The sequence below is a fragment of the Protopterus annectens genome, chromosome 4.part0 (genome assembly GCF_019279795.1).
Source record: "Protopterus annectens isolate FY-2018-M chromosome 4.part0, PAN1.0, whole genome shotgun sequence".
NCBI classification, from domain to species: domain Eukaryota; kingdom Metazoa; phylum Chordata; order Ceratodontiformes; family Protopteridae; genus Protopterus; species Protopterus annectens.
Window position 1 is genome coordinate 265,619,143 of NC_056733.1, and position 20,189 is coordinate 265,639,331.

A 20,189-nucleotide genomic window follows, 5' to 3' on the forward strand; every position below is an offset into this window, starting at 1 on the left:
GGAAGGGCTTCAAAGCTTGTTTTATAGCTAAAGACTACAGAAACACTTTCTGTTTTCTTTTTCTTACTGCCTTTCTAGAGAAGAGCTGTGACTGACATACAGAGCATTAAAAATCCCTTTATTGCTTGAAACCCTTTGCTTAGAAATCCTTCCACCCCCCCACCCCCATGATTTGAACACAGGGAGCACTCATCTTCTATGAATGATCATCTGTGCTATGAAACAATACGTCATGTCTTAGAAGTTTCCATTCCTATGGAGTAAACTTCCCTTTCTGTTAAATTCAGCCCATCACTTCATACAGGAGTGAACTGACTGACTACATGGACACCTGCGAGTTCCAACACAGGATCCAGGACATCAAGCCCTTTGACAGCCAATAGGTATTGAGCTTGTTTATGTAACATCTAAACCTGTGAATCTATCTTCAGACATGTAGTCTAAAACAGGCCAGACTTCAGAGGTTATTATTAAACCTGGCTTGGGTCTTGTTGATCTCAGCTGGTTACAAATATAAAAATGCTCATACAAATGGATTGCCCAATTGACATTGTTTAGTGTTTTGCAGTGGTTCACAGAATTGATCTTTTGTTAGCAAATATACTGGGAAACACTGTAGGTTACATTATTTCAAAGGCATAGACAGACATACACCATGCACACCACAGCCTACTCTCTAGTAATTTATCTGTTGTCTGCAGTGAGATAAGTTACATTTTAAAACTTGAGGAAAAGAAGTCAGCATATTTACTGCACTTGGAAGTGTAGTCCTCAGAGCTGTGGACATTTAAGTGAAAGTGGTAGAAATGCATATGAAGTCTGAAATTGCCAACATACAGGACACAGGTTAGGTTACCACTGCAGGATCATAGTCTCCAGTACTGAAGACCATGAACTTGGCTGTGAATAAGCAGTAATATGTGTATTGTCAGTTTGCCATAAGAACAGATCTCCTGTGCAACTACTAAGGTCCAAATCAAACAGAATCCATGCATGAGACACGTGCAGTGTGTATGTGTGTGTGTGTGTGTGTGTGTGTGTGTGTGTGTGTGTGTGTGTGTGTGTGTGTGTGTGTGTGTGTGTGTGTGGTGTGTCTGTGTGCATGCAGTCTGGAACAAATGTCCATTACATGTCAGAGTAGCAGCCTTGGTACCTTCAAGGTAAATCTAGGTAATTGGATGGACAGCCTCAAATTCTTCCCTGGGGTCTGAGGCGATATGCTCCATAGCTTACATGTGAGGTTAGTGAGACCACTAGAGATATTACTACCAAGGTCTGGGGTTGCGCCACCCTTGAAGAACAGCATTACAATAGATGTTTTCCAGGTTTCAGAATGTAACAAGTGGAGAAGCTTAGATTGAAGAGGTTAAACAGCAGTTCAGATAGGCCATATTTAGCACTGATAATCAGGCAACGTGGTATATTATCAGGACCCATGGATCAGGTGTTCTTAGAATTTAAGAAGGCTATGAAAGTTTGTTCCATAGTAATTAAAGAGGGTGTCTGGGATTGTGGAATAGCTATAATTGTAGGTGGAGTAAGGTTTGCACTAAATTTCTCAGCTAGGATATTGGCTAGTTCCTTTGGGTTAGAGTGTGCTTTATTGTTGACTAGCTCCAAACATTGTTGGGCATTAGTTCTTAACATCCTGGCATAGTTAAAACAAAGATTTGTAGTTATTTTTGGCTTTAGAGGCAATTTTTAAGTTCATACTCAACTTCGAACTTCCTAATGGTTCCCTTAAGCTCTTTAATAGTTTTGGAGTACTCTTAAGGTAGGAATGATGAGACCCCTTGTTAGCTTTAAGCATTTTTTCTCTTGTTATGTGATTTACGAGTATGTGTATTCCACCATAGGGGTTTGTTTTTAAATTTCTAATCTTATTTGGTGTGGACAGGGAATGCTTTAATCAATACACACGTTTGAGTGGGTGTAGAAACTTAATTCAGTACCTCAGTATTCAGAAGTTATGCCAAGGCTAATCTAATAAAACTGAATGATGACCTGAGTAAATTCAAAATGCTCTTCCAATTTGATGACCCTATTGTTTATGCAGAATCCTTTACTGTTAAATCAGTACACACCTAAGTAGCTGCATAGATGTAGCTTTCCCTTTTAAAATAAACACAATACTAAAGTTAAAAATACCCCCCTGTGATAGAACTCAAATTTAAACAAGCTGTTTGATAAAAGAAAAAGTAATTGCACGTGAAAATAAGTGTAACTAGAATGATTTCAAAAATGCCCTTGCTAAACTTAACAGGGACATTTGGACTCTGTTCAAATCAACCCAAGCCAGATATGAGATAAAAATAGCCACCCAAGTGGCAGATAACCACAAAGCCTTCTTTAATTATATTAGAAACCTCACAAACAATCTGCGGCACTGTGCAATTCTAGTAGTAAATGACACCGCATACTTGAACTGAGAATACATAGGTGGAAAAGCTTAGCTCAAACTTTATCCCCATCTCCCCTTATATATATTCAGGGCAAATACACTTATCTTCACCCCCACAATCTCCCAAGAACAAGTCTTTAAGACACTATCCTAGGCCAAGTACACTACTTCTGTGGGAGTGGATAACATACTGCACTGCCTACTGGTTAGCCTGAAACAGTGCTTGTCATACCCATTCAATATTAGTCTTCAAAAAGACTTTCTACAAGATGAGAGGAGGACAGCAGCAGCCATCCATTTGTACAAAAGTGGGGTGTCAATAGACCCGGGTAATTGTAGACCCATAAGGGTAACCAGGCTCATCTGTAAACTATGGGAAGGATCATTATGGAATTAATAAGCAAAGACATAAGTAACCTATAAATCTTCAACCCAAGCTAGTTTGGATTCATCAAGTGGAGATCTTGCCTATTCAAACCAGTCAAATTCTTTATGGACGTTGCTGAAGCAATGAATGAGGGCAAATCCATATACACCACATTTGTAGATGTTGGAAATGCATTAAACATCATCCCACAGTAAAGTATCGTACATAGTTAACCTCTTCCATCCAGATGTAAATCCCTGTGCATCATTAGATAACTGACTAGATTGCAAATAGTACCTGGCAAGTTAGGGTGGTTAGCTCTACAGCCTTGTTAAGACCTGCCACTAGTAGAGTGCCCCAGAGTTCTTTCCTTGGGTGACTCCTCTTTTGCATTTATTTTAAATTTGTTTTTCAGGGTAGAACACTGATGAAATAATAATCATTTACAGGCTCAGTTTTCTTTAACCATGTTAGAAACCTCCTGTGAAGGTCAAACCAAATGTTAAGGGTTTATGGCTAAACAAATTTGCAACTTACTGTAAACATGTTGCTGTCATTAACTCCACAGAGGACTTCAACATCCGCCAGGTAGGTCTTTCCCAAACAAATATCTGATGTCAAAATCATGGACTAAACCTAAATGCTAAGAAATGTATAGTAGTATCCTTCAGTAAAGCATTAGTCCCCTTGTGACTATCACACGAATAACTCGCACTTGCAAGCTGATCCTGTAGTCAAGGATCTGGGAAACTATTCAGACAATGAACTGTCCTTTGATCACTATGTATCCACTATAGTAAGGAAATCCTTTTTCATTGCACAGCTTATATCTAAAGGTGTGGTGCTCAGGTAAAATGGAAAGAATACAAAACTTTTGCACTCAAAAAAAAAAAAATCAAGTGCTTAAATCATAAAAGCTATGCTGACCATTTCAGAGCCTTGTCCTTCTTTTAATGTCATACAGGCTGGTAAGAGGCGACTTCTGCCTTGCATAGACTTTTAACAGACCTATCTTTTCTTACCTATTACACATTCAGATTTCTAGCGGTAGCATGAACACCCACTCAAGGGATCTCATTCTCTTTTGCAACAAAAAGTAGGACATGTCGGAAGGATAGATATGTAAAAGAGAATACCATTTCTATAGAACCGTCTTCCACTCTACGTAAAGCAAAGTACTTCTCTTAATCTATTCAAATGTAATTTGGTCAAATGGATGGGACACCATAAATTTACCTCTAGTTTAACACCCATGCCCCTCATGGATAGGGGCAACAAGCTAATGTGCAACATATCCTTGTTCTGCTTGCCTCTGGGTTAATCATACACAAAACACAATGGCCAAAAACTGCTATGGGAATGTACGCTTCTTAAGATCCTCATAGATCACTAGCCGCTAAGTATCTATGAACCTGTGAGGCATGGGCAGCAGCTTTAATAATGGGATCCTGCATGTAAGGATAACAGTGGAATTTATTTAGGTCATTAAGTAACTGAAGAATGTTTGCTTTTCAGAAGTCCCTAAATACAGACACATTTACAGGAGAAATATTGGTAAGTTGTGGCCACATATCCTGTGCTGTTTTACTGGTGCAGTTGTCACTTTTACATGACCAGTTGTGGTCACGTGCTCCATGTCCTTTATTTACTGCTGCATGTGGCACACTTAGGTGACAAGTTGTGGCCACGTATCCTGCACCTAACATGTTTACATTACAAGTTGTGGCCATGTGTCTTATGTTTTTTACTCATGGGTGTATTTGACATATTTACATGACAAGTTGTGGCCACGTATCCCATGCTGTCTTACTTACTGGTTCACCTAGCACATTTACATTACAAGTTGTGGCCATGTGCACTGTGCTTTTATATTTAATAGTGCACAGGCTAGCATTGTGTGCTGTACACTATACTGCATGACTCAGAAGGTATTTTTAGGCCCATATGGGCTCACATTGTTTTCATGTGTGCAGTTTCTGAATTGGCATCTTTGTATTTTGCAGGTTTTCTGTCTATTTTGCCTGCTGCATAGTGCAGACTCTGTCTATGAATATATTCTATTGCTTACCATGAACAAGGGTGTAGTTCTGGGAGAGGTGGTGAACATGTTCTCTCTCAACATTACTGTGTTCATTAGTTGTTCTCCATCTCTCACAGTCTATTAAAAATAGAGCCCTGTGGCTTGAGCTGTGGATAGCAGGAAGCAAATGGTAGAAGTTATCAAGTTTTAAGAGGAATAAATTGTTTAAAGTGCAGCCAGATGTTTCACCTGCATCAGTATGCTGCAGCTTTCCTGCCCCCTCCTCATCTCTTGTGCCATGGAGACCTAGGCTAAATAAAGTAGTAGTAGTAGTGGGTCTCATTTAGAGCGTTTCTTCTTTGTCAGTACTAGAACTAAGACTGGCAATGAAAACTTTTTTCTAGGGTAGTGTAGCCTTTCTCTCTACCCTTAATCCTGTGCACGTAAAGACTTCAGTCCAAATTTGTTTAGCCACGTTAAAGTCATTGTAAACTGATCCACTGTTCCAGGCTACTGATCTAGTGCTTATTGCATTGAGAAAGTGTTTGTTGATTTAACTTTCTGGTCTGTTTGCTAGCTTCTGTACTGCTGGCAGGTCAGTTTGTTCCTTTTTTCCTATTTTTCTGTATGTGTTTTTAACTGTAACTGTAATTGTAGCATTTAGGTCTCTCTCTCTCTTAGATTGCCACCTTTTTGCAGTTGTGCTGCTTGTTTGCTTGCTTGCTATTTGTTTAGTGCTAGGCATGGATAAGAAACAGGACTCTCAATCCATTATTTATTTGCTTATTTGACATTTGTTGACTGGGTTAGTCTGACTGGGCGCATGCCCTTTTTCAGCGGAGACCCGAGGAGAAAGTGCACAACTAGGACTCCACTTCAGATTAAGCATGTTAGGTGTGTGAAATATATAGGGAAAATTGTTAACATGATTGCAGTATATTCTTTTTTTCAAACCTTTTCTTAAAAAAGGAAAATCATTTAGAATTACAAAAGCTTGAGGGCATTTCTTCTGCTGATCCTTCCTTGGCTCACCTCCCTGAACTTCTAAGGAGTTAGTTAAGTGAAAGCCAGAGGTAGATAAAGGTGTTGTGCTCACTGCTGAAAATCATAAGGGTTTTGAGGTTTCTAATGCTACTTAAATTTATGCCATTCAGCTTGTTTAGCCTCCACAGCCTAAAATGTAACATACACGAGGGGTAACACTGTTGAAAAGAACCTCTCTCTGCCTTTTCCTCTGAACTTGAGCTAGGTACCCCATGCCTCACTTTCATGGTGTATGTCAGGTCCTGCATGCCTGTGTCCAGTGATATAGACTGTAAGCAGCTCTATTGTGTTCAGCAGCTGTGGGCCTAACTGTCTTCACATGCTGCCTTCCGTGCTTACCTTTTCAGGTCTAGGTTCTGAATCTTCCTCGCTGGGGACCTTATGAGCCCTAGTTACACTGAGGCCAACTGTCAGTCCTTTGTTGTCAGTAGTGACAGGCCATTGAGGTCACTGTCTTATCTCCTGTTTGCCATTCCTAAAACAAGCTGCCTGGAGCCTGACTCGACCCCTCCCCCGTCCCGTTTTACCTCAAGGCATTGTGCCATACACACCTATACCACCAAAGTATTTAATGCATAACTTGCAAATAGAGATAGTAGTAGCAATTTCCACAATATTGTTGTCCATTTGCTGAAAAGAAGTTGTCAGATGGTGACAAGAAAAGCAGCAGAGGCTGTCTCTTATGGTCTGGCATGAGGGACTTTAAAAAATAAAGTAAAAAGGGCTGTGTGGATTCATTTTGCGCTGTGAAGGTACAGCAAGCAGAATGTCATGAACATAAGTGTGCTTATTATTAAGCTTAGCCTTATGTTTTGTAGCAGTGTGCAGAACATCCTTATCTGCTTCTGTGTCAGCATCTTCACCTTCCACTAAACTTTAATGCCATTAACTGCACATTCATTTGAACAATGTCCGGATGGATGTTATTATTAATTTGGACCGATTGTAACAATTTGTCCATACGGTTTCATTTTTCTACTAAATCTCTGTAAGCAAGGTATATTCACACAGCTAAGAGTTTGTATGAATGATAGCAGAAAACTGAATAGTGCCTTATTATTGTTCCTACAAACACGTACAGTCTTACAGGGAGGATGCAGTTTATAGCATCAACAGAACAGATGATTGTTTCATTGTTAATCTGGAAAGTCTGGTTTCTGTTTTTGCTGATATATTTATTTTTTTGACAATCGATCAGTACAGGCTTTATAATACCCTTGAGTAATGGCAGTTACTGGAGAATTCCCAGTTCTTCCAGACAGCTGATATTATTATAATTCAATTCAGTTAAGCTAATTTCTGTTTAAGGCCCTGATGGGGTGAATGTTGTTTTTTTTTTCCAGGGGAGCATAGTTGTTAGCTTGACTCCTTGCTTAATTGATCTGTAGCAAAGATTTGGAGAATGTTCATGTTCCTGATGTTTGGAAAGAAGTGGTTGTGGTTTCTATACCCAAGTGCATGTTCTGCACTACTGTTGGAAATTGTAGGCCCATTAGTTTAACTTGCATTTTGAGAAACTGCTTTGAGCAAAGCATTTATTTATTCCAACTTGTATTTGAGTAACAACAATGCATTTTCAATATGGTTTTCCTGCAGGACACTGTCATTTAAAAGCTTGATAAGTTTCTGTCAAAATATAACAAGTAACTTCATTCAAAGTTCTAAGTCCTTTGACGCTGTGCCCCATAATGAGAAATTACAAACAATGCAGCAACTTGAAATAAATCCTTACATTAGAAAATGGGTGGCTTATTGTCTGAAATAAATGAAATATACTAAAATTATAAGAACTGTTTAAAAAACATTGTTGTGGGTGTTACCCAAGGATCTGTTTTGCTGTTATTACTCTTCTGCCTATTTATATCTGAGGTTCCAACTCAAGAAAAGATGTGTCATAGAAAATTTGCTGATGATACCAAAATTGGGGGTGTAATTATGAGCATCAGTGACCAGTGAGTGTTCTGGACATGCTTTTGCAATGCTCACAATCTAAAGATATGAAGTTTAATGTGAAGGACTGTATGATAATTCACTTTGGTAACAACAGTGTTACATATTCACATGCTCTTCATAATTGCATTCCTACTACAGCCGCCTTTTTGAGGGGGGGCTACCTAATGAAACATCGGGACCTGTAAATGCAGGCTCCTGACAGGCTGAAAGAAAAAAGACAAAAAAATGCAGGAGAAGTGCAAATATCAAACATCACTTTCCTCCTTTAAACTTGATTTTTCTAGGGAGCAAGGACCCCAGAACCTCATACCTAGGAGAAAAGGGCCTATTCCAAGAAATGCCAGTGTTGGACTTGATGTGTATTTGTAGTGATATAACTATATATAATTGTCCAGATGTGTAGTATATCTTGCAACCTAGTTTACATTCTATCAACTTATTTTTGTATAGTATTCCTCATGTCACTTGTATTGTTTTTTGGACTATAATGTATTTGTATTGCACTGTATGTGGAACTTTGCTCCCAGGGCCTCTGCTGAAAATGGGTTCTGTAGACACAGTCAGACCTCCCCAGTAAACAAATGTCAAATAAATAAATAAACAAGAATGTAAGTCCCAATGTTCAGCCTTTTTGCCTCTACATTATGGGAATTGACATTCTGAATCCTGCTGTTTCAAAAGGTTACTTTGTAAGGGATTTATTATGGTTTGTGATGGACTTGAGTCAAAAGTTTGAGGAACATTTAAAAGGGTCAGTATAAATCTGGTGTAGCTGAATCAGAAATGTCTTGCGAGGTGTATCTACTTGAGATGAGAAAGTTTGGACTCCTTTCTATAAATGAGCCATTAGACCGATAGAATGTTGTGGATCCTTTTGCTCATTTAATTCTGCTGCTTAAAGTGGAACATGTGCAAAAAAATTTTACTAGACAGGCAACACGGGTTTCTCACTTCATATATAGGAAACAGTTGGAACATTTAGTAACATTATTCCCTACTGGGATTAGATATTTACTAGGTGATTTAACTCGCATATGTAAGTGTTTTCAGAATTAAATGTCATGTATTGGGTATCACCTTTAAAAACATAGTGCTACTATAAGGAACAGCTGTCAGTTTATATATTTATTCCAGTTTAAAACAATACTGAGTATTTTTTTATTTCTAGGGCCAGTAGATTATGAAAGGTGTTACCTTTACACATTAGGGGTGTTGGGAGTATGTAGTTTCTCTAGATAATTGGTGTAACAGTAGAGTTTTTGATTTTGGTTTATCTCTTGGAAAACTCCTAAATGGCCCATAGTGGGCCCTTGAGTTTAAAAATCTTAACATTAAACATTGATTTAGATTACTCCAGAATTCCTCTTTGCAGTTACAGTTGACTTTGACTCCATGGCAACTCTCCACTCCAAAGTCCTGACTGCTGACAGCTCTCCATTCCTGAGTCCTGACTGCTGACAGCTCTCCACTCCAGAGTCCTGACTGCTGACAACTCTCCACTCCAGAGTCCTGACTCCTGACAGCTGTCCACTCCCAAGTCCTGACTCTTGACAACTCCCCACTCCTGAGTCCTGACAGCTCTCCACTTCTGAGTCCTGACAACTCTCCACTTTTGAGTCCTGACTACTAACAGCTGTCCACTCCTGCATCCTGACTGCTGACATCTCTCCACTCTCAAGTCCTGACTGCTGACAGCTCTCCATGCCAGAGTCATGACTGCTGACAGCTCTCCACGCCAGAGTCATGACTGCTGACAACTCTCCTCTGTAGAGTCCTGACTGCCGACAGCTGTCCACTCCCAAGTCCTGACTCTTGACAACTCTCCACTCCTGAGACCTGACAGTTCTCTACTTCTGAGTCCTGACAACTCTTCACTCCTGAGTCCCAACTACTAACAGCTGTCCACTCCCGAGTCCTGATTGCTGACAGCTTTCCACTCCCAAATCCTGACTGCTGATAGCTGTCCACTCCCGAGTCCTGACTTTTGACAGCTGTCCACTCCCAAGTCCTGACTCTTGACAACTCTCCACTTCTGAGTCCTGACAGCTCTCCACTCCTGAGTCCTGACAACTCTCCACTCATGAGTCTTGACTGCTAACAACTGTCCACTCCCAAGTCCTGACTGCTGACAGCTCTCCACTCCCGAGTCCTGACTGCTGACAGCTCTCCACTCCCGAGTCCTGACTGCTGACAGGTCTCTACTCCCGAGTCCTGACTGCTGACAGCTCTCCCCTCCCGAGTCCTGACGGCTGACAACTCTCCACTCCAGAGTCCTGACAGATGTCCACTCCCAAGTCCTGACTCTTGACAACTCTCCACTTCTGAATCCTGACAGCTGTCCACTCCTTAGTCCTGACAGTTCTCCACTCATGAGTCCTGACTGCTAACAGCTATCCACTCCCAAGTTCTGATTGCTATCAACTCTCCACTCCCATGTTCTGACTGCTGACAGTTCTCCACTCCCGAGTCCTGACTGCTGACAGCTCTACACTCCCAAATCCTGACTGCTGACAGCTCTCCACTTCAGAGTCCTGACTGCTCACAGTTCTGCACTCCCGAGTCCTGTCTGCTGACAACTCTCCACTCCAGTGCCCTGACTTATGACAGCTGTCCACTCCCAAGTCCTGACTCTTGACTACTCCCCACTTCTGAGTCCTGACAGCCCTCCACACCTGAGTCCTGACAACTGTCCACTCCTGAGTCCTGACTGTTAACAGCTGTCCACTCCTGAGTCCTGATCGCTATCAACTCTCCACTCCCATGTCCTGACTGCTGACAGCTCTCCACTCCCGAGTCCTGACTGCTGACAGGTCTCCACTCCCGAGTCCTGACTGCTGACAGCACTCCCCTCCGGAGTCCTGACTGCTGACAACTCTCCACTCCAGAGTCCTGACTCCTGAGAGATGTCTACTCCTAAGTCCTGACTCTTGACAACTCTCCACTTCTGAGTCCTGACAACTCTCCACTTTTGAGTCCTGACTGCTAACAGCTGTCCACTCCCGAGTCCTGATTGCTGACAACTCTCCACTCCCATGTTCTGACTGCTGACAGCTCTCCACTCCCGAGTCCTGACTGCTGACAGCTCTCCACTCCCAAATCCTGACTGCTGACAGGTCTCCACTCCCGAGTCCTGACTGCTGACAGCTCTCCCCTCCCGAGTCCTGACTGCTGACAACTCTCCACTCCAGAGTCCTGACTCCTGAGAGATGTCTACTCCTAAGTCCTGACTCTTGACAACTCTCCACTTCTGAGTCCTGACAACTCTCCACTTTTGAGTCCTGACTGCTAACAGCTGTCCACTCCTGAGTCCTGATTGCTGACAACTCACCACTCCCGTGTTCTGACTGCTGACAGCTCTCCACTCACAAGCAAGACAGCTGATCTGCTGATAAAAAGTTAACATGCTCACCTGCTAAGGTAGTACCACTACCCTTGTGGGATTTTGTGGGTACCTCCCTGCAGAGTCTCCAGCTCTGGCAGTAGTACAGCTAGTTTGTCTGGGTTTTAAGTTCATATATTTACTGCTGAAGTTATTAATTCAGGGACATTATATAAAACTGTCAATTTTTGTTTTAGATTGTAAGAAAGAAGTATACTGTGCATTGGTATCTTTGGTCATCAGAAGATATGTTGCCAGTAGCCTTGACTATCACAGCCCCAACACAGATATGCAGACTTTCCCCCTTTATTCCCATGAACTGGCACTTTATTCTGATAAGTCTAACAATTCTGCCACCTCATTAGGTTTGGACTGATTCCCATCCACCACTTAAAGTTATTGTTTTGATTACAAGTGCATGCCATTTGGTCTGTAAGCAGTGTTTCATTTCAGATATCTAGATAGTTTTGTAGCCAGTGTGTTAAATGTGGGTACAGTTAGTATGCTCATAAATATGTAGTATCCCTTTTTTTGTTTGTTTGTGTGCGCACGCACATGTGTGATTTCAGTTGTATAATGTAAGCTTATGAAAACTGTAGAAATAAATACTCAGGCCTTTTTATGATCTGTACCTAATATGCAAACTGTTTGAGCAGCACCACAATGTGTGTTTGTGCCAGTCCTGCCAGATAATTCTAGAGCCTTCACTGGTAATTGGTGTCTGGACACTCACAGATCCATCAGTGCACTCCAGTCTCTTAGAAGCTCTCTGATTTTTTTCAGTTATCTTTTTTCCAATGTAGGGTGCATCCTGCCAGCTGAGGTGCCATGTCTTATTCCAGTGCTTCTTGTTTCCCTGCAGTTAAGTTTCGGCTTTGAATTCATTGCCAGCTTTCAAATACAGTGTGCTAGAACTAATGGTGTTCCGCTACAGAAGACCTTTGAAAGGGTAGCACAGTACAGGTGAAGAAATTTTTTGGGGGTCTGTTATAATAAATTTTGTAAGGATATTGATCTTCTAGTGTCATGGGTGATGGCTTTTGGGCGGGGCAAGTATTTAAGTTAGTGTGACCATTAATACAGCACAAAAATGACAAGTCATTAACAGTGAAATGTGCACTAGATAGTGTTTGAGTGTGGGGTATTTTTTTTAACATACTTGTAGTAATTAGTTACATGAGTCATGGCTTTGGTAGTAAGCACATATGACTCTCACAGAGTGGTATTGTCCCCCAACCTGCCTGCTTTTCATCTTTCCCTTATTACCTTTACATTGCACAGTACAGGATGCTAGATTACAAAAATCATAAGTGCTGAAGACTGGGTGATGTCAGCTCTGTGCAGACCCTAGTAAGAACATTTACATTTTCTCCACAGTTGGCAGTCGTGAACCTTGAAGTGTTGACTTTTGCTGTTTATCTCATATGCAGTGAATGACTGACAGCAGCAGAAGGAGTTGTGCTTTGCACACGTCAGGACAGCTGAGGAATTAGGGAAGTACAGAGAGACCAGGGTGACTTTGCATGTTAAATCTCTGTGGCAGAGGGTAAGGGCACCATTGCCATTCCTAATGATTAATAGATGTGACTTACTTTGGTGTCTGTCAAGCTAAAGTAGCACATCTGCTTGCTATCCACTGCACTTCATGGTTGTATTCCGATACTGTTACCTGTATAGCTTTCAGTCTTTATTTGGATTGCTTTTCTAAGAATGTAAGATGAAATGAGGAAGTGATTCCATACTATCTTTGAGTGAGTCTCTGCACAGAATTGTCACACTTTGTGGTTGTGTAGAGTTGAAAGAGGTTGCTTAAGGACAGCATGTCACTGGGAAAGCTCTGCCACAACTGCAGATGACAATGATGGCTCATCCCCCTGTAAATGGGCATATCATTGGGCAGTACAGATAGGAGGAAGAACAAGTATTGAGTGTGGCACAGTGGATTGCAGGACTGAGACGGGATCACAGAGCGTCATGTAGAGACTTTGGGCATCAGATGCAGCTTCACACAATGTAATTTAGTCTTCAAAATGGATGTATTCCTTCAGCAGGAGCACTGACGTATGAGCATGAGCTCTGAGCTCACCTAATTGTTCCTGCTGTGACGTGCGTCAAGCACTAATTCCTGTGTCCCCCCATACTTTCTGTCTCCTGCAACACTTTCTGTTGTGCTTTCTCTCTCTAACGTTATTTCATCAACATTCCCAAGGATAAACACTGTGAAAGCTACCGTGGCTTCTCTAAAGTTCAAGTTCTTATTCCCCAAGAGTCAGGTGCTCGAGTCATAAGATAACAAGGATGAAAATGTCAGTGGCTGTTTGTCATTGGAAATCACTTCTGTTGCAGTTTTTGTGTATTTGCTGAGAGTGATTCATTTGTTTTGCAAATGTTATTCTTAATTTGTGTTTGCACAACTGAGGATTGGGCATATACAAGCTTTTTATCATGTTGATCACTGTTGCAGTAGCCTAAGCTCCATGGTTTATATCCTGCTAAAGATATAACAGCTGGCCAAGTTCCAAAGCTTCAAGGCACCTTCCACACACCCAAACGTTAGGCAGCTTGAGCTGAGCTGTCTGAAACAGTGGTTTTGGCACCACACCTTTCCTGCCACTGAAGAGAGTGCTGCATTGTGGGCTTTTGAGGATAGATAATTTCCCTTTAGGGAAAACCCTTCCACATATTTTTCTTCATATTGTTGTCATTATTATTGCTTTTATTATTATTATTATTATTTAAACTTGCTTTCCTGTTTAGAGAAGTATTTTTAAGCTAGGAATATGCATTTTTATTAACTGTCACATGAGTTTACTATTGTTTTGAACAGGAGCGCATTTCTGTTTCTGACAGTTTAAAAGTTATTTTAAAACATTTTTTCTGTGGAGAAACTGTGTTTAAATTACTTTTGGGGGCTCATAAAGTGTATTACAGTTTTTTTACTGTATTTTAATTACGAAAGGCTACTTTTAAATTATTTTTATATTTTAACAGTTTGTGCTGCTTAGTTTCCCTGGAAAAGACGCACCATTTCCCGCTTGGCCATGGAACATACTAATGGTCCCATGGTTGGTCCCTAATTCATCCATAAAAAAAGAAAAAGTTAACTAAATAGCCTTTGCCACCACAGCAGGCTAGCATTTGCCTCAGACACAGTTGAGTGACTCTGCTGTAGCCAACGCTGCTCCTCAGACCACTCATTTGTTTCCCCAGATCCCTCTGGTATTAATCGATACATCCTATGGACCATGGATTAATCACATTCTCTGTGGCTGTTGGGGTCTCCTCAATGGGCAAGGGAAAGACAGTCTTGTCGATCTTGGGATAAGGGGCAGGGAAGGTGCCTCTGCTTAGCTAGAATGTTGTACCCATCCCTGAGGAAGCTGCTACTATCATTAATAAACCTATTTGTCCCAATGGTCCTGTCAAAAAGAAACCAAAAACCAAACGTATATCTTCTCTCCAGTTCTTCAGGACAAGAATAGTGTATAAAGTCTGGCTCGTGGTCTTGTTCAGGCTATTGAACCTTCTTATAAGGTGGTTTCTTGTTAAAGAAAAATGAATTCCTTTTTTCTGAAGAGATTCAAGAAACTGAAACTGTAGAGGAGAGGAATGTGATACCCATTTGTAGGGTTTTCTTCTCATATTTCTGATTCACACTGAGAGGAGAGGAGAGCATGTTATTTGAATCTCTTTGTGAGGGATTCTCCTTTTCTGAAACTAAAAGTGGGAGAACACTGAGGGTTCTCATTCCGTCAGACAATACTGTGACTTGTTACAATTGGAATACCCAAAATCTTCACCCACGTCAGTGATGTCAGCATTAGAGGATTTGTTTGTCGTAGCCTGTGGTTTCTTTGACAGCCAGCCTACTTCACCTAAGAAAGCAGATGTAATGTACTAAGTTCCTCTTATGCTTTTAATTTTTATACACTCATCCCAAACTTGAGAATACATACCTGAGAAGAATCTGTATAGTTATCTCTCATTTTCTGTGTACATGTTTGTACATAAATGTGAAGTTACTCACTGCTCTCCTAATATTAAACCCAGTAGCATAGGTTGGGCAGATGAGAGGGGCAGCTGCCTCGAGGGCAGAATGTTAGGGGGAGGGGTGCTATATGCTGATCCCGATCACTCTTTAATGCATACCAGCTTTTAAAAGCTGGTATTGCATTTGTGGTCAAACCTGAACACTGTAGCGCTCCCTTATAGTCTTAACTGTAGCAAGTGCTTACTACATTGCGACAAGCAGTTTGCTACAATTGAAAGCATTTCTTCTTTTTTTTTAATTAAACCTGAGTGCTGTAGTGCTTCATGCAGAGTGTAGATTGTAACAACTGCTTGACATTTTGAGCAAAAAACAATTTTTTTTAAATAAGAGGAATTAGGGTCAGGCCAGGGAACAGAGAAGAACCTGACTGGTTCATGCCCAGGTAACTGAATGCACCCCCCCATTTTTTTTTGCTGTTTACTTAAAGAACTGGGGGGGGCATGAGGATTGGATGCTGTCTGCAGGAAGCCACTTGACATTTTTTTTTATCTTCACTTGAAGAGCTAAGGAGGTGGAACGCTAGTTCATCTGAATGGCAAAGGGCACTGCTTGAGCCAGCTATGCTTTAGTTAAACCAACTGCAGTTGCTGCCCATTCGTGTCAGTGCTCACTTGGAGAACCTCAGATTGGCTTCATTGCCGTTCAGTTTCTGCATTAAGTAAATAATGTGATCTGTTTGATTAGGGTACTGTGGAATCACATTATCTGTTGTCAGAATTGTACAGTGGCACAGTGATTAATTTGGCTGTTTTTTTTCGGTTTGGTTCTTGGCTGGAGACACTTACGTAAAATTTGCACACCTTCCCTCTTCCTACATGAGATTTCACCATGTGCTTCAGTTTTCTCCCACATCCTGTATATGTGATATAGCTGAACTGAAGTTCTTTCAGATTAACTGTAGGTGTGTGTGTGTGTGTGTGTGTGTGTGTGTGTGTGTGTGTGTGTGTGTGTGTGTGTGTGTGTGTGTGTGTGTGTATTGTGCCCTGAAATGGCTTGGTGTCTCATTCAAGATTAAATGCCTTCATTTTTCTGCCTTGTATCCAGTGAGTACCAGGATAGACTCCATCTCACCTTAAGCTAGTAATCGAAGAATGAATAATCAATCTATTCTTGGCAGTTCTTGCACTGCTGGGGCAATAAAGAGCCGTGGCAAAGGGTCTCCTGTCTCCTCCCCTGTCATGTTCTTCATAAGATCACTGTTGCAGTGCTTTTTCCCAGTGGAACTAGGATGTCCATACTTCCAGCCATTCTGCAAAGCTCAGGCTCCTTCCTCGCACTTTGTGTATCTGCCCTTAATACAAGCCAGTATATGCTAGTATAAGAGGGACTTATGGACTTGCCAAAAGCTCTTCCCTTTTGTGTCTCACTGGATTGGAGTCTAAAGTTTAGTGCTCTAAGTCAAGTTCTAGAAAGGGAATATAACCTGGGAAATAAATAAACGAATGGGTTAGAGCACCCATCCTGTCCAGAAAAAGTGACTGCCAAGAGAGATGAGGGGAAGGTATATGTACTGCAACAGTGATCTATTTGAACATCTACCGTTATTTTATGTTACCTACCAGCTGTACTGTGTTCTTCACAAGATCGTTGTTGCAGTATTCCTTACCAGTGGGAAAATTGCTTAAGCTTAAGTAGAGAGAGTAGAGGGAATTGAACCAGAGTCCAGTATGCCCGGCAGCATGGCTCTAGCAAATACAGTTCTGGCTCTAAAGAATATCCAGTTTTTAATGCTTGGTAAGTGTGTGAACTGAGGACCAAGTTGCTGTTTCTAAGATGGGCCTAGTGTCCACTTCTTTCAGGAATGCTGCTGAGGTAGCAACTGCCCTGGTAGAATGAGCTTTTATGTGTTCTAGTAAGTTCTTACAAGGGGTAGCAGAGGTGAATAGAATGAAATCCATCTAGAAACAATTTGTTTAGAAACTGTCTGTCCTTTTTCTTTTTATCATAAGAAACAAAAAAAGTTGATTTGCTTTTTTTAAGTCTGTTTCTGTTCAACTAAAATTTGAGTTGTCTGTGGCCTTTCAGACAGTGAAGAATTATTTCTTCTTATTTTGAGGATTAGGGTAAAAATAAGGGAGTTGAGTTGTTTGGTAATGGGTAAACTCAGAGGCCACCTTGGGCATAAAGAAGGGAATTGGTTTTGAGACTTGCCCTGTTCTTGTGAAAGACCAAGAATGAATGAATGCACATAAAGGCCTGTAACTCCAGTAACTGTCTAGCATAGTTAGACACTGCCAAAAAACAGTCTAGGTTAACAGTTGTCAAGAAGAGTTTGTTGCTGGTTAAAAGGAGTTTGGCTTAGCTTTTCTAGGATATAATTTAAATCCCGTGTAGTAGCCACTCTTTTTCTTTGGTGGTTTAATGTGCAGCAATGATCTGTAAGTATCTACCATTATGATAAGTTGCCTACACATGTGGGGATGTGGCTGTTTATATAGATTGAAACCACAGTGACATCTTGGTGGATAGCTTCTATGATCCTGACTTGCCTGGTTTCAGAATTTTTCAGACAAATTATCTTGCCCTAGTTTATCCTGACTTCTGAAATGGCGTCATCTAATGTGGCAGTTATGATTCTCAGCTGGTTGTAAACTACATCTTTCAGAAACTGCATCCAAAGCAGAACATGTTGCACTAAAGTGACTTCACACCAAATGGAACCTCATGTGTGACAGCATTTCTAATATGTATTGCTTATCTGCCTTAAAATACAATTTAAAAACAATGAGCCTAATAATAATAATAAAAATGATTGCTAATGTTATTTGCAAGTAGTGTGCCATAATTGTTAGATAACCCTTCCCCTTAGCCTCTGCTTACATCTTCTCACCATTTGATTATTTTGTATCGAAGGCCACAAAGCTGAGCTGTTGCCCAGAATGTCTGGGTGCTGGCAGACTTTTGTCTGCTAATGTTTAATCCCCCTCGTTTCATTTTTCACAACCCTGTTGTATGTTTCAATTTTGCCTTATCTTTGTCGTATGAGTAGCAGCTACCACCACAGATGTGCATTGATGTATTTCTGTGCTCCTTTTCATGTGTTTCTACTTTATTCACTGTATTCTGATCTCTTTTCTTCTTGTTCTGGCCTGTGTGGATCTGGCTGTGCCACCAATGGTTTCCCTTGTCTCATTTTCCTTGGTGCTCTATTTCTACAGTTACCCTAATAATACACTGTCTACCCTTGTTTGCCTTTTACAGTTACCCATTGTTTTACTGTTTATGTCTGCCCTGCTTTACCTGTCACCTGTACCCTTTTTTTTACCAATTCCACTGCCTGTGTTCACAGGTGTACATGTAGCTGACTTGTATTATTATATGTAAGCTGCACTGTGTGTACTGTTTATGTTTTGTTATAAAATTATTGCTGTAAATGTATATATATTTGGTTAAGGCACTGCCAGGTATTGTTACTTAACCAGCAGTCCGTTTTCTGCCTGTGTGTGTTAACTGGTTTTACGGTTGTTAGCTGTTGGATATAGCTGTACAAGGTGTTGTACATTACTTAACTGCAGAGATTTTTCTCCAAGTCCCCTCTGAAAAATTGCTACACCCTCTGTATCCCCCTCTGTAAATGGAGCTTACTAGCAATGGCCAACTAGACAACTAAAGTGGATTGTTTAATTAAACTACATGTCCGCATTTGAGTGGGATCCTGAAATCTTGCTGGTTGCATTCATTTCACATCCTGATCCTTCTATATACAACCTTACCTGAAATGCTATTTCAGTCTTCTCTTGTAGTATAGTTTTGATCTGCATCAGTGTGCTCATACCACCTGACATTAAAATGGGAGATTACTGGAAGTGGAATGGAAAGGTTTCTACAGAATGCAGACCCCCTGTCCTTTTGAGGCTGTTAGGCTCTTTAATGTGCAGGGTTCAGTGAGGCACCCTATTAGATGCACTGACAGAACATGTAGCTTATGGTTGGCATCAAGAAGGCCAGGAGCGAGCAGCAAAAATACATATATGTAGTTCAGCAGACGTAAGAAAGTGCCACAAAACCTGCACATTTTACCTGAGGTGTTTTAATAAAGCATTTTGCACAGCCACATTTTCTTGAAACAGGTCTTAGAAAAGTTTGTTACGAAAGACTTTTAAGTATAGAACATTCCAGCTTTTTTGTCTCCTTCTCATTATCGCTACAGGTCTGCTAGTATTATAAGAGGTGGGCTACTTGGCCATTAAATTGTTTTGTTGCTTAACTTTCCACTGGTCATGAAAGCCACCAGTCATTGAAGTGGCATGAAGGAAGGGTTTTCTTATCAATGGATTTTTTTTATTACTTGTATTTTTTAGTTATTGAGTTCCACGCCACCTGCGACCCTCAGGTGATCGGATATTCCTGCCAATTTTCTATTTTTCCATTTCTTCACCTTCCCTCACATAATCCTTCATGCATGAAGGTGGTAAAACAGCTGGTTTGGTGGAGTTTGCCATCATATTGCAGGTGTATGGTTTATGGATTGTGTGGTGTTCCTGTCCTTATTTACCTTCTTTTGCACATACCAGTCCTCTGCTGTATCCGGATAAATACTCCCTGTTGTGCAGCTGAGTCCATTAGTGCTGTGAAGTTTTATCTTATGTCCCACTCAGAACTGTTTGTCTTCTCGGCTTTTCCCGGTTAGGGGTCGCCACAGCAGAACTCTGGCCCGCTAATGATTGGCAGTACATTTTTATGGTGCCGAGTTGCCAGCCCGATGCCCAACCTTCAGCGAAGGCATGCCCATTCACGCATGTCTTTCGAATGCCACTCGACCACGGGGAGGACAAGTAGACTCCACACAGGAGGCACTCAAGCCGAGAATCGAACAGGAGAACCTCTTGCTGTTAGGCAACAACGCTACCGCTGCATCACCGCGGCTATATGCCCCTCTCAGTAATTCAAAATGTAAATCTGTCAGCAAATAGTGAAATGTCTTTTTTATGCCCCACTGAGAACTAAAAAATACATTTCACTATTTGCTGACAG

General features: G+C 41.1%; 1 protein-coding gene across 1 annotated transcript in view; it reads left to right on the top strand.

Annotated features, from left to right (window-relative positions):
* The window catches only part of ABCA1 (ATP binding cassette subfamily A member 1), a 767,698-nt gene that overhangs the window by 153,213 nt on the left and 594,296 nt on the right, over positions 1-20,189 (top strand). The gene's annotated exons all lie outside the window — the stretch shown is intronic.